The sequence below is a fragment of the Bos taurus genome, chromosome 1 (genome assembly GCF_002263795.3).
Source record: "Bos taurus isolate L1 Dominette 01449 registration number 42190680 breed Hereford chromosome 1, ARS-UCD2.0, whole genome shotgun sequence".
NCBI lineage: Eukaryota > Metazoa > Chordata > Mammalia > Artiodactyla > Bovidae > Bos > Bos taurus.
Window position 1 is genome coordinate 27,479,141 of NC_037328.1, and position 15,551 is coordinate 27,494,691.

Here is a 15,551-nt window from a genome sequence, read left to right on the forward strand (position 1 = left end):
CCCACCCCAGTGTTCTTGCCTGAAGAATCCCAGGGACGGGGGAGCCTGGTGGGCTGCCGTCTATGGGGTCGCACAGAGTCGGACATGATTGAAACGACTTAGCAGCAGCAGCAGCAGCAATTACTTGTTTATTTTTAATAGGGAATAGTTACGTGTTAGAAAAGATTTTTAAGGACCTAATTATACTTTATTTTAAAATTCCAGTTTTTGGAAACAGAACTGCCTTATGATCCAGCAATCCCACTGCTGGGTATACACACTGAGGAAACCAGAAGGGAAAGAGACACGTGTACCCCAATGTTCATCGCAGCACTGTTTATAATAGCCAGGACATGGAAGCAACCTAGATGTCCATCAGCAGATGAATGGATAAGAAAGCTATGGTACATATACACAATGGAGTATTACTCAGCCATTAAAAAGAATACATTTGAATCAGTTCTAATGAGGTGGATGAAACTGGAGCCTATTATACAGACTGAAGTAAGTCAGAAAGAAAAACACCAATACAGTATACTAATGCATATATATGGAATTTAGAAAGATGGTAACAATAACCCTGTGTACGAGACAGCAAAAGAGACACTGATGTATAGAACAGTCTTATGGACTTTGTTGGAGAGGGAGAGGGTGGGAAGATTTGGGAGAATGGCATTGAAACATGTATAATATCAGGTATGAAATGAGTTGCCAGTCCAGGTTCGATGCACGATACTGGATGCTTGGGGCTGGTGCACTGGGATGACCCAGAAGGATGGTATGGGGAGGGAGGAGGGAGGAGGGTTCAGGATGGGGAACACATGTATACCTGTGGTGGATTCATTTTGATATTTGGCAAAACTAATAAAATATTGTAAAGTTTAAAAATAAAATTAAAAAAAAAAAACAGAAAACTAAAATAAAGAAAGAAAGAAAGAAAGAAAATTCCACAGGATCTCCATTCTTGGGTTTTATGTGATAGTCCTCAAAGTATTTTTGTAACTATATACCAAAGTTTCTAGTAAATACACTCCTCTCTCCTGACCTGATAATTTTCCTTTGATATTTGTTAACTGGCTAACCAGAGAAAAGAGGGCCAATTAATGATAGACTCTTTCAACATTTCTTCTGTTTCTACAGAATGTCTTTGGCTTTTTTAGAATTGCCAATATCAAGAATTAACTTTTAGGAACTTCCTGGAGACTCACAATTTTATCAATTGTGAGTCAATTTAATTGTGATCAATTTAATACAATTTTATCATGCCTACAATAACAGTAATAGGCTAAACTATGTACACAGAGCAAAATAGTACATAACTTGAAAAAATTGTTTAAATTTCCCATCTGTAAAAAGAAGGAGACTAGTGCTGATGTTCTCAAATTTTTTCCTTTATTTCCAATTATTTTCTCACATGCATGTATACATACACTCTTGTGCTGTCTGTCTTACCAGTTTAACAACCAATTTGTAATCTGAAACTTTGAAAAACTCACTGAAATAATATTGCGCTGTATTCCTTTCATGATACTAACGTATGTGATGTATTATAAACTATTTTAAAATGTGTCAGAGACACAGAAACACTGTATTAGTACGGTGGGTGAAAAAGGCATTGCAATTCAAATAAAGTAGTTTTAAGTTTTGTTAATAACTGGACAAGTTACATGACCTCTCTGTACTTTAGATTCTTCACTGGTGAAATCCGTCTCCTAGGGCTATTGTGAGAATCAAATAAAATTAATTTACTAGATGGATATTCGTGCTCTATGTGTATGCTCAGTCACTCAGTTGTGTTCAACTCTTTGCGACCCCATGGAGTGTAGCCTACCAGACTCCTCTGTCCATGGGATTCTCCAGGCAAGAATACTGGAGTGGGTTGCCATGACCTCCTCCAGGGGATCTTCCCGATCCAAGGATCTCTTGCATCTCCTACAAAAGCAGGCACCGTTCTTTACCACCACCCCACATGGGAATGGAGAAGGCAATGACAACCCACTCCAGTACTCTTGCCTGGAAAAATCCCATGGGCAGACGAGCCTGGTAGGCTTCAGTCCATGGGGTTGCGAAGAGTCAGACAGGACTGAGCGACTTCACTTTCACTTTTCACTTTCATGCTTGGAGAAGGAAATGGCAACCCACACCAGTGTTCTTGCCTGGAGAATCCCAGGGGCAGGGGAGCCTGGTGGGCTGCCGTCTATGGGGTCATGCAGAGTCGGACACAACTGAAGTGGCTTAGTAGCAGCAGGAGCACCGGCAGATGGGAACCCCTCTAGATGTATATGTGTGTTATCAATTTTCAGGGACTTCTACTTTATTAAATAGATATCTTCTGTTTCTTCAGCCTTGATAGTGTGATCTTTTTTTTGGATTTTGTTAAATATGGGTGTAAGTGCATTTGAGAAAATAAGTATATGTGTATATATATAGTTGTAAATTATATTTATTTATATTATATAATGGTATCTATGAAATATTGACTTATATATGTATAGGTAATATATATTATATAAATATGAAATTATATATGTAAACAGTGGGCTTCCCAGATGGCACTAGTGGTAAAGAACCTGCCTGCCAATGCAGGAGATACAAGAGACCCAGCTTTGATCCCTGGGTCAGGAAGATCTCCTGGAGGAGGGCATGGCAACCCCCTCTGGTATTCTTGCCTGGAGAATCCCATAGACAGAGGAGATTGGTGGGCTATAATCCAGTGGGTTGCAAAGAGTTGGACACAGCTGAAGTAACTTAACACATGCACATATAAATAATATATAATTTAAATATATGTCTTGTCCATATATTTTAATATACAAATACACACACAGATATATTGTTAAGCTTATACATCTAGTACCAGTGGAGAGCAAATTGGTAGGTCTGACTTCAGGAATGCTGTTGTCCAGATGCTAGAATTTTCCATACTTCAATATACAGAATATTGCATAATTGGTATTTATTATATGTTTAATGAAAAGTTGGTATGACAGAAAACAGCACTCTCCTGACCACTTATTCCTAATTATTTGACCTAAGTATTTAACCTATACATTTTCACAATTCTTTAGAGCAATGAGTTGATGACAGAGATTTAAGAATTCTGAGAATGGTATTCCAGGCTAGGCAACTGCTTTTTGAAATGTAATTGTGCCTTGATCTCTGGAATAACTGGGTATTCCTCCTTATGCACCATCATTTGTTTAGCCTAAGTGTAACATTTCATCCAGCAACCCATAGAGGTTTGCAATTTGTCTGTAGTTGACACTTTGAAGCTCTTTCTCTCTAATAGTTTCCCCACTGGATTAGAAGGACCAGGCTGATCTTTAATAAACCAGATGCCAAGGACTTTATTATCATTGCTCTGGGTGTACTTGAGACTATCTCAATAATTTGATAATTTCTGCAGTGCTTGCAACAACCCCAGCTGCAAGTCAATCTGAGAATTTGTTTCCTTGACATTGCAGCTGTGCTATAGACATTCTTTTGATCAGAAGTTCATTCATGTGTTTATCCAGAGTGAAAGAGATATTAATATTCAATATTACTGAGTATCTGCTAGGCTCAGGTCATGGTTTGATGTACCAGAAATACATATCCCACTTCACCTCTGTGGAGCTTACATCTTGGTAGAAGGTGTCATGATAATTTCAGCCACAGGAACTATGATGCAAAATACAAAAATTATGTTCAGATTACTCAGGAAACATAGGTCATAATGATCTATCCACTATGAGGGATTAAAAATAAATTTATGAGGAAATTTGAACTGATTTTAGAATAATAAGAATTTAACTCAGTGAATAAGAAAAGAGCTTTCCAAGCAAAGGAGAAAATATATGTAGTAACAGAGTAGTGAAGGGAACTGTGACCATTGTTAAACTGGACTCATAAAGCTGAAGCCAGCAAATAAAATAGGGAGAGATAAAACTGAGGATATCAATATTTTGAAAGATTGAACTCATTAAGCACCTTAAACTGAAAGTGTTAATCACTCGGTCATATCCAACTCTGCCACCCCATGAACTATAGTCTGCCAAACTCCTCTGTCCATGGAATTCTCCAGCAAGAATACTGGAGTAAACAGCCATTCCCTTCTCCAGTGGATCTTCCTGACACAGGGATTGAACCCATTGGTCTCCTGCATTGCAGACAGATTCTGTACCAGTTGAGCCCCCAGGGCATCTTAAAGATCATGCTAAAGTTCTGGTCATTCTTTTAAAGGTCATTGGAAATCAACTGTATTGTAGTTTGAACATTCTTTAGCATTGCCCTTCTTTGAGATTTGAATGAAAGCTGACATTTTTCAATCTTGTGGCTGCTGCTGAGTTTTCCAAATTTGCTGACATAATTAGTGCAATCATCTTTAGGATTTTAAATATTAATAGCTCAGCTGGAATTTCATCTCCTCCATTAGTTGTTTTCATAGTAATGGGCCATAAAGAAGACTGAGAGCTGAAGAATTTAGCATTTGAATTGTGGTGCTGGAGAAGACTCTTGAGAGTCCCTTGGATGACAAGATTAAACTAGTTAATCCTAAAGGAAATCAACCCTGCGTATTCATTGGAAGGATTGTTGCTGAAGCTAAAGCACCAATTCTTTGGTCACTTGATGTGAGGAGCGAAATGGAAAATACCTTGATGCTGGGAAAGATTGAAGGCAAAAGGAGAAGGGATCAACAGAGGATGAGATAGTTAGATAGTATCACTGACTCAATATACATGGATTTGAGCAAACTCTGGAGTGGGCTTCCCCAGCTGCTCTGCAGTAAAGAATCTCCTGCAATGCAGGAGACATGGGTTCATCAGGAAGATCATTTGGAGGAGGACATGGCAACATACTCCAGTATTCTTACCTGAGGAATCCCATGGACAGAGGAGCCTGGTGGGCTGCAGTCTATAGGGTTGCAAAGAGTTGGACATGACAGTGACTGAAGAACAAAAAAGGAAACCAATAAGGGATTTTATATGCCAAATGTGTGGGTGGCCGGCATAGGGAATGTTTAGCCTTTTAGTCAGAAAATATCATGCCAGTCCCACTGTGAAAGGGAGACTCAGTTGAAGAAGGGAAAGAGACTAGCTGGTGGACTATTGCTGAAGGCCAGATTAGAGTTGGTTTAAAAGGATTAGATTTGTGATAAAGATATCAGAGGACTAGAGACATTGGAAAGACTTTAATAAAGTAATACCTGCATGCCATTCATCAACATGTTGCTCATCAACAATATTGAGAAAAATTAGACAAAAAAAGACAAAATCAAAGATGATTTCCAGATTTCTGGTTTGTGTATTTGATTTTTCTGGCCATGTCAGTTTGTTGATATAGAAAATACTGGAAGAGTTATATAAGTTAAGATCATGAGTTCTGTTTTGGAAATAATACATTTAAGATTCAAATACAATATCCAACAGGCAGGTTGGGTATAGAGTTTAGCTGTACATGGTTTTGAAATTGAGAGACCTAGGCTATAAATGTGGGTGTGGAGTAACAGATAATTGTTGAATCCATTAATGCCATTGATATTGCCTAGAGAAAGCATACACCAACGAGATAACATATTCCAGATCAAATCTTAAAGAATTTCAAATATATTTACTAACTTGAGAAAGATAAATGATCAGAGTACACTGATAAGAACGGCCATGGACTTCAGGAAAATGTGATATCATGGGAAACAAGACAGAGTGTTTCTGGAAAGTCAGTGTCAAAAGTATCAACTGCTACAAAAAGGTCAAGTAAATACAGACTATTAAATGTCTATTGGCTTTAGTGACAAGGAAACCATGTTTTACTTCAGCAAGAACAATGTCATTGGATTAATAAGAGCAAAAAACAGATTAGGATAGGTTGAGAAGTTACTGAGGAATAAAGAGAAAAAGTCTGTGACGTAAGAAGGCTTGTTAAAGAAGTTTGATGAAGAGAATCAGGGCTATAGAGCTTTGGTTAGGAGTTAAAACACAATTACCATTTTTCATGTATGACAGGGTAGCAGCTGGAAGCTCCTTCACTTGGGGGTAAATCAGAAATTATTTTATGAGCCCAAAGAAAATCAGGTAGTTATTCTGCTTTTCAGGCTTCTCTGGTGGCTCAGAGGGCAAAGAACCTGCCTGCAATGCGGGAGACTGGGTTCGATCCCTGGATGGGGAAGATCCCTTGGAGGAGGGCATGGCAACTCGCTTCAGTATTCTTGCCTGGAGAATCCCCATGGACAGAGGAGCCTGGAGGGCTACAGTCCCTGGGGTTGCAAAGAATCAGGAATGATTTAGTGACTAAGGATAGTACAACACATTCTGCTTTGCATGAAGTCCAGTAAAATAATATCATATAAACAGAATAAAAGATACAGGCAACATATTAGAGGATGTCCTTGAAAATATACACTTATTTTTATAAGGATTTAGTCTGTTTATTCATTTCCAAAGAAAGCTGTTTTATTGGTTTTGTTTGGATGTGTTCTCACCCGGAGGAAAGGAATTGTAACAGATATTTATATTCACAGTTAAGTTTCCTTCATTTTTATTCTCCGATTCTAAATAACGAGATGACAGTATATTAGGTTCTGATAGAAAAAAAAAAAAAAAGGACTTTTCCCCCCTAAAATGAGTATATTATGCCCTGAGTTTATTGAGATTTTGGATAAATTCTACTGCAGTCCATAACAGGCAATTCAGTGATGATAACATGTTGAAAAATTTGAATAACATGTTGGAAAATTTGAAACTCATTCTCACCAAAATATTGCACATGTGTATTTCTAGAAACAATGTTTTACAGGCAATGATTATTATGTTTGCATTTAAAAAGGTTTATATTTAGTGACATACACATATTGGAAATAAGGGAATATTCTTTCTAAATGTGTGATATTTCACATATGAAAACATTGAAATAAAAACATGTGCTGTGTTATTTCAATGTGTCATCTCACCTAAGGCTTTTAAAAATATATATTCATGATATACAATATAGAAAATATTATAATAATCTTTACCTATGTAGAACTATTCACAGAACCCTAGGGCAGCATAATTTAACTTTTCAGTAGTGGTCCAACTTACATGGCTTGAGCAGCCGTATAACAAATGTGCAGAAATACCAACTATATACTTTTTCACATTAAGTTAAAGGCTTAGGAAAAATCCACAAGAAGCAATTAAAATTTTTATAACTTATATAAAATTATAGAATAAGACATATGACACATAGTCTAAATAATATTTTACTAATAATATTTTACTCTAGGATTACTAAAGAGTGTGTTTTGGGGAATGAAAATCATTCGAATGTTAGTGAAGACTTAAAATGATGTCAGTGATTTCAATTTATTATATAGGATGTTGAAGTCAACTTAATGAGGAAGGTATTGAATTTCATGGGACTATTAACTTAACTTGTGGCATTTTTGCCAGTTTAGGATTAGTTTTCTGGGCTTAAATCTAAAGAAGTATGCTTATATTTAAAATTAAATGTGCTATATTGATAAGTAATACATATTTTCCTGGTTTATTATAAAGCTAATTTATAGAATTCCTCAAATAATTTTAATTATCAGCCTTAAAAAAAAATAAATGAAGTTTTATGAAAAGCAAATAGCCAACAGACAAGTCATTCTTAGCATTGGGTAAGTACAGACATGATGTATAAATGAGTTACCCTCAGGCACCTCTAAATTATGCAATAGTCTTTTATTCTTAAGAAATTTAAGGATTTAATGACCTTGGCAACACACTAGCACTACTGTACACCTATTGCAATATATTATAAGAGAATTAAACATCATAAAATATCTTGATTTTTGGAGGGATAAAATTTCTTTAAAAATTAACTATATCACAATTATTCATGTGTCTAGTCATCTGATAAGTCTCAGGTATACTCAAGGAAAATAGATAAATTGATTCAAAATCAATATAACTTTTTATAACAAAATAATTTGTATCAAAATATTTCAAAGTGAATTATCATATTTATTACTCTTTTATTTGCCATCTAAATAATATCTTTTTTACATACATTCTTTGCCTGTGAATATTGCCACCCCCAATTTTTCAGTGGTCTGGCTTTCAGCTTGTTACAGTTGGTGTTTTCTGAATTGCAATTCCTCTGATATTCCTCCTCAAACTCATTTTTCTAGTAATTCAAACTTCCCTCAGTTTACCTCTTTATTTAAGTTGACATAAGTGAATGGTGATCAATATTGCTACATTCCTATAATCAATATATGTTCTTGCTAAATGTGTTTTATAATAACACCTTATAAAATCACTTCTGCTTTTAATCATTTCAGAATTTCCTGTATGTTGACCTGAAATAAATAGTCTTCCAGATAAATCTCTAGCAAAATAAGGTTTATTTGGGACCAACAGAGAATTGCAACTTGGGGTCTGAAACCATGGCAAGCCGTAAGCAAGGTCCCACAAGATGAGGGAAGAACAGTTTTATGGAAAGGAAAAGGAAGTTGAGAGGACGGTAGTAAGCAAAAAATCCCTGGTTTTTCATTGGCTGAGTCTGTAGCAGAAAAAAGATGAGTCTTTCTTCTTCCTGTTAAGTTTTGCTATCATCTCATGGCAGGAGAGCTCCCCATCCTGGTTTCCCATCTATTTAATTGAGGTTTTGTTTACTAATTTTTTATATCTGCCACAATACTAAATTTAGATATTTGAATTTGTTAACCTATCTGGAAGACTCATGGAAACTCTTATTCCTTTGCTGATACCAATTCAATTTATTTTGACAAATGTAAAAAACTGCTTCATTAATGTATCTGTTCATTGTTCTTTATCAACAGTGGTGAACTATGCTTTCAGAGTGTTAAGTTTTTAAAAATCATGTGTAACTTGAAGTTAAGAGCCAAGTCTCAGGGCTTAGCTGTTTATCTATTGGTTCATTTCTTAAAATATGTTTCTTATTTTGTGACTTATTACAAGAAATGCATATATTTGCTCTTCACACCCATTTCTGGCACAGAGTTTTTAAAACCCCAGAAACTTCCTAAGTGATGAGAGTGGTAAAGGTATCTTTTGCTAATGAGGTAATTTTATTCATTCCCCAAGCTGGAAGATACACGCTTACAATTCTTTATCCACAAAGAAATAGATACTCTAGTCTTCAGCTGTCCCTACATTCTCCCTTGGCTGCCAGGTTGATAATCAGATTAAGGCACATATAATCCCTCCAGGGGATTCCCTGGTGGCTCAGAGGATAAAGCATCTGTCTGCAATGCTGGAGACCCAGGTTCGATCCCTGGGTTGGGAAGATCCCCTGGAGAAGGAAATGGCAACCCACTCCTGTACTCTTGCCTAGAAAATTCCATAGATGGAGGATCCTGTGGGCTACAGTCCATGGGGTCACAAAGAGTCAGACATGACTGAGCAACTTCACTTGTAGGTAATCCCTCCAGAGATGTGTTGGGTCAACTGAAGGAGGGAAGGGAGTATAATCCCAAAGAAATGAATCTATCCCACATGTACTGGTAGGGGCTGGAACTATCCATGTGACTGTATTGATACTGAAGGTGCTCAAATAAGGAGACCAGAAAAGAAGATCCACCTCAGGAGAGATTACTGACTTGTGAAAACATTCTGGGGATAAATGGATTGCACTCCTTGATTTAGACCCAAGAGGATGGATCTTGAATTTGTGTAAATACAAACTCAAAGTTAGGGTGACTCTGAGAAACCTCAAAAAAGAGATGGCTCACACTGAGCAAGATGGAAATACCTGAGTGATAAAGAATAAGGGGTTAAAAGCTCACAGAAATTGGTAAACTGGAATGTACATATTGTGATAGATATGAAGTTCCACAGGAGAATTACGTTCTATGGGAAAATGCAGAATATAACACTGGGTAAGACCATCAGAAATGTGCTAATGGAAAGATAATAGCATCAATAAGATGATCAGTGATGGTGCTCCTCTGAACACAACTGAACTCACTGATAATTGATATTTTAGGGACTCTGAAAGAATGGAAGCCAGATATGGAAGCCAGTGTTTAGACACTCAAAGTCAGGCGTGCCCAATAATTATTATAATGCTTGAGAATTCAGATTGGCAGGCATCTGCCCACTGGCACATAGAAAGTTATGGTGATGGCTAAGCATGATGCTCCTTGTTGTGTTCAATCACTCAGTCATGTCGGACTATTTGCAACTCCACGGACTGCAGCATGTCAGGGTTCCTTTGTCCTTCAGCATCTCCTGGAGTTTGCTCAAACTCATGTTCATTGAGTCAGTGAGGCCATCCAACCATCTTGTCCTCTGTTGTCCTTCTCCTGTCTTCAATCTTTCCCAGCATCAGGGTCTTTTCCAATGAGTCAGCTCTTCGCATCAGGTGGCCAAAGTATTGGAGTTTCAGCTTCAACATCAGTCCTTCCAATGAACACCCAGGACCAACCTCCTTTAGGATGGACTGGTTGGATCTCCTTGTAGTCCAAGGGACTCTCAAGAGTCTTCTCTAGCACCACAGTTCAAAAGCATCAATTCTTCAGTGCCTAGCTTTCTTTATAGTCCAACATTCACATCCATATATGACTACTGGAAAAACAATAGCCTTGACTAGACGGACCTTTGTTGACAAAGTAATGTCTCTGCTTTTTAATATGCTGTGTAAGTTTGTCATAGCTTTTCTTCCAAAGAGCAAGTGTCTTAATTTCATGGCTGCAGTGATGCTTCCAGGGACAAAAACAGATGAGTAGTAAACAAGGGCACTGCTTAACATTGTTATTTAAAAGAGAAAAAAAATGAATGGACAGGAAATTGAGGGCAGTTGCACAAAATCTTTTGACTAGTTTCTGGAACTGATCCAGTTTTCTCACACTAAAGCCACTGATAAAAATAATCCCATTGAAAAGGATTGGATTAGATCATGAAAAGTATACACTGTAAAGGATTTCCTTGTTCTTCCTCCCAAACATCCATGGCATTACCTTAAGTAATTTTACAATGAGAAAAGGATTCCCATCTAATTTACTGTTGGACACAAGCTCTGGGTAGACATTGAAACCTGGGGACCTAAAGCATCATCATGTCTCCTCACTTAGAGGGTATAAAGAGACCAGGAAGAAGTGGACCCCTGGCTTGTCTAGTTTTCAGTGTGTTCTGTAGATTTTTCTGGTAATTGTTTCACGGATCCCTGAATATACCCGGAATGTACACACTTATCAGCTGGAGTAATTCCCACATTGCATCATCATGGGGAAAAGCAATGGAAATCTCTGAACTAGTCTCTTGACAAGAGAATAAATAAAAGCAATATTACATTGGAAGAGGGGGAATGGTAGATAACAATTTCAATCCCAAATTTTTTTAAAAATGCAAGGATTATGGCCCCTATGATATTTTCTTTTAAAACCTCATTCTGGCCTTATAGGGATTAAGGATCCTAAAGAATGACTGAGGGTTACTGAAAGCTCAAACTTCTAGGAGTCTTGATCACAGCTGCTGTAACAGATGTGATACCTTAGCTTGAGCAGGTTAATATGGCCTCAGGTATATGATGTGTGACTGTTGAATAAATAAATGCATTCTTTTATATTCCAGTCAGGAAAGAGAATCATAAAAAATTCACGTTCACAAAAACATACATTTTTATTTTCCCCCAGAGCTAAGTTAACCCTCCCATCCTCTGCCATGATGTAATCCAAAGAGATCTTGACCATCTGGATATCCAAACCATCTGGATATTCTACAGAAAAATCTATAGATCCATTATACCAATGGCATCATGCCAGTCAGGCAGGAGCAAGGAGCAGCCAGTATCCTGGATGTTCAAGTCCAAAGGTGGGAAACAAATCTCGTAAAGATGTCGTCTCTGTCATTTCAGTGAAGTGTTAGGAGTGCAGTTATCCAGGACGTGCCAGAACATCTTCTCCAAAGTAAAGTAGAAATTGATGCCGCTTGTATTCTCTACACAAATAGGAAAACTCGAAGCCTGGTAGACATTTTTGAGGTCTGAAAATAAAATATTCCATAACTTGGAATACTGTTCTGGTCTTTATGCATGACGTAGAAGACTCCTAGCTTTGAGCTGGGCCTAAGGCAGTAAGGAGGAAACTCAGGCTACAAAACACACAGTTCCACCATGTGGAGCTTACAGTCTGCAATCTTGTAACATCCGGGGTCAGTGATGAAGAAAGATGCAGTATACAATTGAGAGTAGGTGCAACTAGACAGAGTACAGCAGGTCCTCTTGAGTCACTGGAGCAAGGCCATTCTATCTGCGGCAGAGAAATACATGCCTTTGAAAGATGGCTTCCGGGGTTTAACTGAAGTCTTATAGCGACAACATGTTTGAACATAGGGTACTGAGTGATCATGTACCTGGAACTGTAAAGACGTGCTGGGTTGTTTTGGTCTAAGAAGACATAAAGTAAAGTGGGCACAGTGGTCATCCATTGTAAGTTGAAAGTGACAGATATGGGATGAAGCATAAGATCCTGATCAGAGTGCACAAACAAGTTACATGTGCAGTTACTCCAAATTCCCAGGTAAACACCATGGTTTTATCAGCATCCCTCCCTCTGCTCACACGCATTGATCTCTGGAGGCTTCTGGATAAATGGCATAAAATGAAGAAAAATGCATACATTAGTTTGTGGATGGGTAAGTTCAATATGAGGAAGCAGTGCAGCCCCACTCAAAAATGGCCTTAACAGACAGCATAAGAACAAAACCTCAAGAGTTTCAAGTGGTCCACCTGGCTATCGACTCTGTGTGGAAGGAGAAATGGCTTGAATTTACAATATGTATAAACTTATAAGCTTATGCTGGGAAAGATTGAAGTCAGGAGGAGAAGGGGGCAACAGAGGATGACATGGTTGAATGACGACACCAACTCAATGGACATGAAACACCAACTCAATGGACATGAGCGTGAGCAAACTCTGGGAGAGAGTGAAGGACAGGGAAGCCTGGCAAGCTGCAGCCCATGGGGTTGCAAAGAGTTGGACAACACTGAGCGACTGAATAGCAACAATACAAACCTACAGAAAGTTGAAAATTGCCTGGCTGGCTGGTTAGGGGTCTGGCAGGGAAAAGCAAGTCAAATAAACTACTGAAAAGTTGCATAACTGCCACTTAGCTATTGTTGCACATATTTTTTCAAAAACATTTACTCTGTGAAATTCTGTAGTTAAGCTGAGATTCATGCACACAGTATTTTTGCCAGTTGCAGAAGTCATATCTAGAGTGATATTTAGAGATTTATTCTAAGTAATTGTCACACACGATCATGGGTACTGGCAGTTATGAAGTTTGTAGGGCAAGCCATGGGCTAGAAATTCAGATAAGAGTTGATGATGCAATTTTGAGGAGAATTCCTTCTAGAAACCTCACTTTTGCTCTTAAGGCCTTCAACTGATTGAATGAGATTAATTTATGGAAGTTAATCTGCTTTAGTCAAAGTCAACTGATTTAAATGTTAATTACATCAACAATGCCTCAGAGCAACATCCACACTGGTGTTTGACAAAAACAACTGTGCACCACAGACTAGACAACTTGACACATAAAATTAAACCATCAGAGTGGTATTTTGTCTGGATTTTGTCCAAATTTAAATGCATTTCTTCTTTCTGAAATAAAGGAGAAATGTTGGAGTTTTGCTCTCCTAATACCATCAAAAATAAGCTTTCTTAGCTATCTGCTGCTGCTGCTGCTGCTGCTTCTAAGTCACTTCAGTGGTGTCTGACTCTGTGTGACCCCATAGACGGAAGCCCACCAGATTCCCCTGTCCCTGGGATTCTCCAGGCAAGAACACTGGAGTGGGTTGCCATTTCCTTCTCCAATGCATGAAAGTGAAAAGTGAAAGCGAAGCCGCTCGGTCGTATCCGACTCTTAGCGACTCCATGGACTGCAGCCTACCAGGCTCTGCCATCCATGGGATTTTCCAGGCAAGAGTACTAGAGTGGGGTGCCATTGCTTTCTCCATCTTAGCTATCTAGGAAGCTACAAAATCAGGGTTTGTGACGATTTCAGTTTCTATTGAAGTGAATGAAAGGGTCACCCTGGGGACTGGGTGTGGCTAGTACGATGCCCAACTCCCAGGTCCCCATTTATGAGACAAAACGTCAGGTGACATCTGTGGGTTACAAACACTGCTAATACATTCTCTTTTTAAAATTTTTTTAATATAAATTTATTTATTCTAATTGAAGGCTAATTACTTTACAATACTGTATTGGTTTTGCTATACATCAACATGCATCCGCCACGGGTGTACACGTGTTCCCCATCCTGAACCCCCCTCCTACCTCCCTCCCCATACCATCCCTCTGGGTCATCCCAGTGCACCAGCCCCGAGCATCCTGTATCCTGCATCGAACCTGGACTGGCGATTCGTTTGAACAATACTCCTGTTCAGAATGTCTGATTGAAGTGATTTGAGGGTCCATGCCTTTCACATATACAATCTTATGTTAATGGGAAATAAAACATCATTATCTGTTCTTTTTCTTTATCCTTCTGCACACATTTCAAATATATTGCTAAAATATTTTCTTGTAGAGAAATGTGGCACTTGGCTGTGTTTTAAACATACTCAGTATGTAATCTCTGATTCAAGAAGAAAGAAATTTGGTGCTTAGAAAGTTGTTGCTATTGTTTAGTTGCTCAGTCATGTCCAACTCTTTTGTGACCCTGTGGACTGCAGCCTATCAGGCTCCTCTGTTCTTGGGATTATCCCAGCAAGAATATTAGCTTTTTTGTTGTTCAGTTGCTCAGTTGTGTCCAGCTCTTTGCAACCCCATGGACTGCAGTGCACTAGGCTTCCTTGTCTTTTACTATCTCCTGGAGTTCACTCAAACTCATGTCCATCGAGTCAGTGATACCATCCAACCATCTCATCCTGTTTCCCCCTTCTCCTCTTGCCTCCAATCTTTCCCAACATAGGGTCTTTTCCAAGAATACTGGAGCAGGTTGCTATTTCTTCCCCCAGGGGATCTTCCTGAGCCAGGGATAGAATGTGTCTCCTGCATTGCAGGTGGATTCTTTACCACTGAGTCACCTGTGAAGCCCCATTTAGAGAATGGGGAGGCCAAACATAAAAGCTGTGAGTTTTACCCTTGGTTTGTAATGTAACCAAGCAGGGTCCCATGGAACCTTGGGGTAAGGGGGCAGAGGACAAGCCTTCCCTCTTCTTCTCTGCTTTAGCTCCTCTCTGAAGTACCTAAATAATAAAAAAGTGGTTTTGCAGATGTGAAAAACCTTCCCTTTTCCAACAAATTGCTAAGTCACTTCAGTCGTGTTCGACTCTGCAACCCCATAGATGGCAGCCCACCGGGCTTCCCCATCCCTGGGACTGTCTAGGCAAGAACACCGGAGTGGGTTGCCATTTCCTTCTCCATTGCATGAAAGTGAAAAGTGAAAGTGAAGCCACTCAGTTGTGTCCAACTCTCAGCGACCCCATGAACTGCAGCCTTCCAGGCTCCTCCATCCATGGGATTCTCCAGGCAAAAGTACTGGAGTGGGGTGCCATTGCCTTCTCTGTTTCCAACAAACAGAAGATACTAATTCCTTGATGACCACGAACACATGGCCCCAGGTCTCCTGGAGCCTAAAGACTGATAATGTTAACCC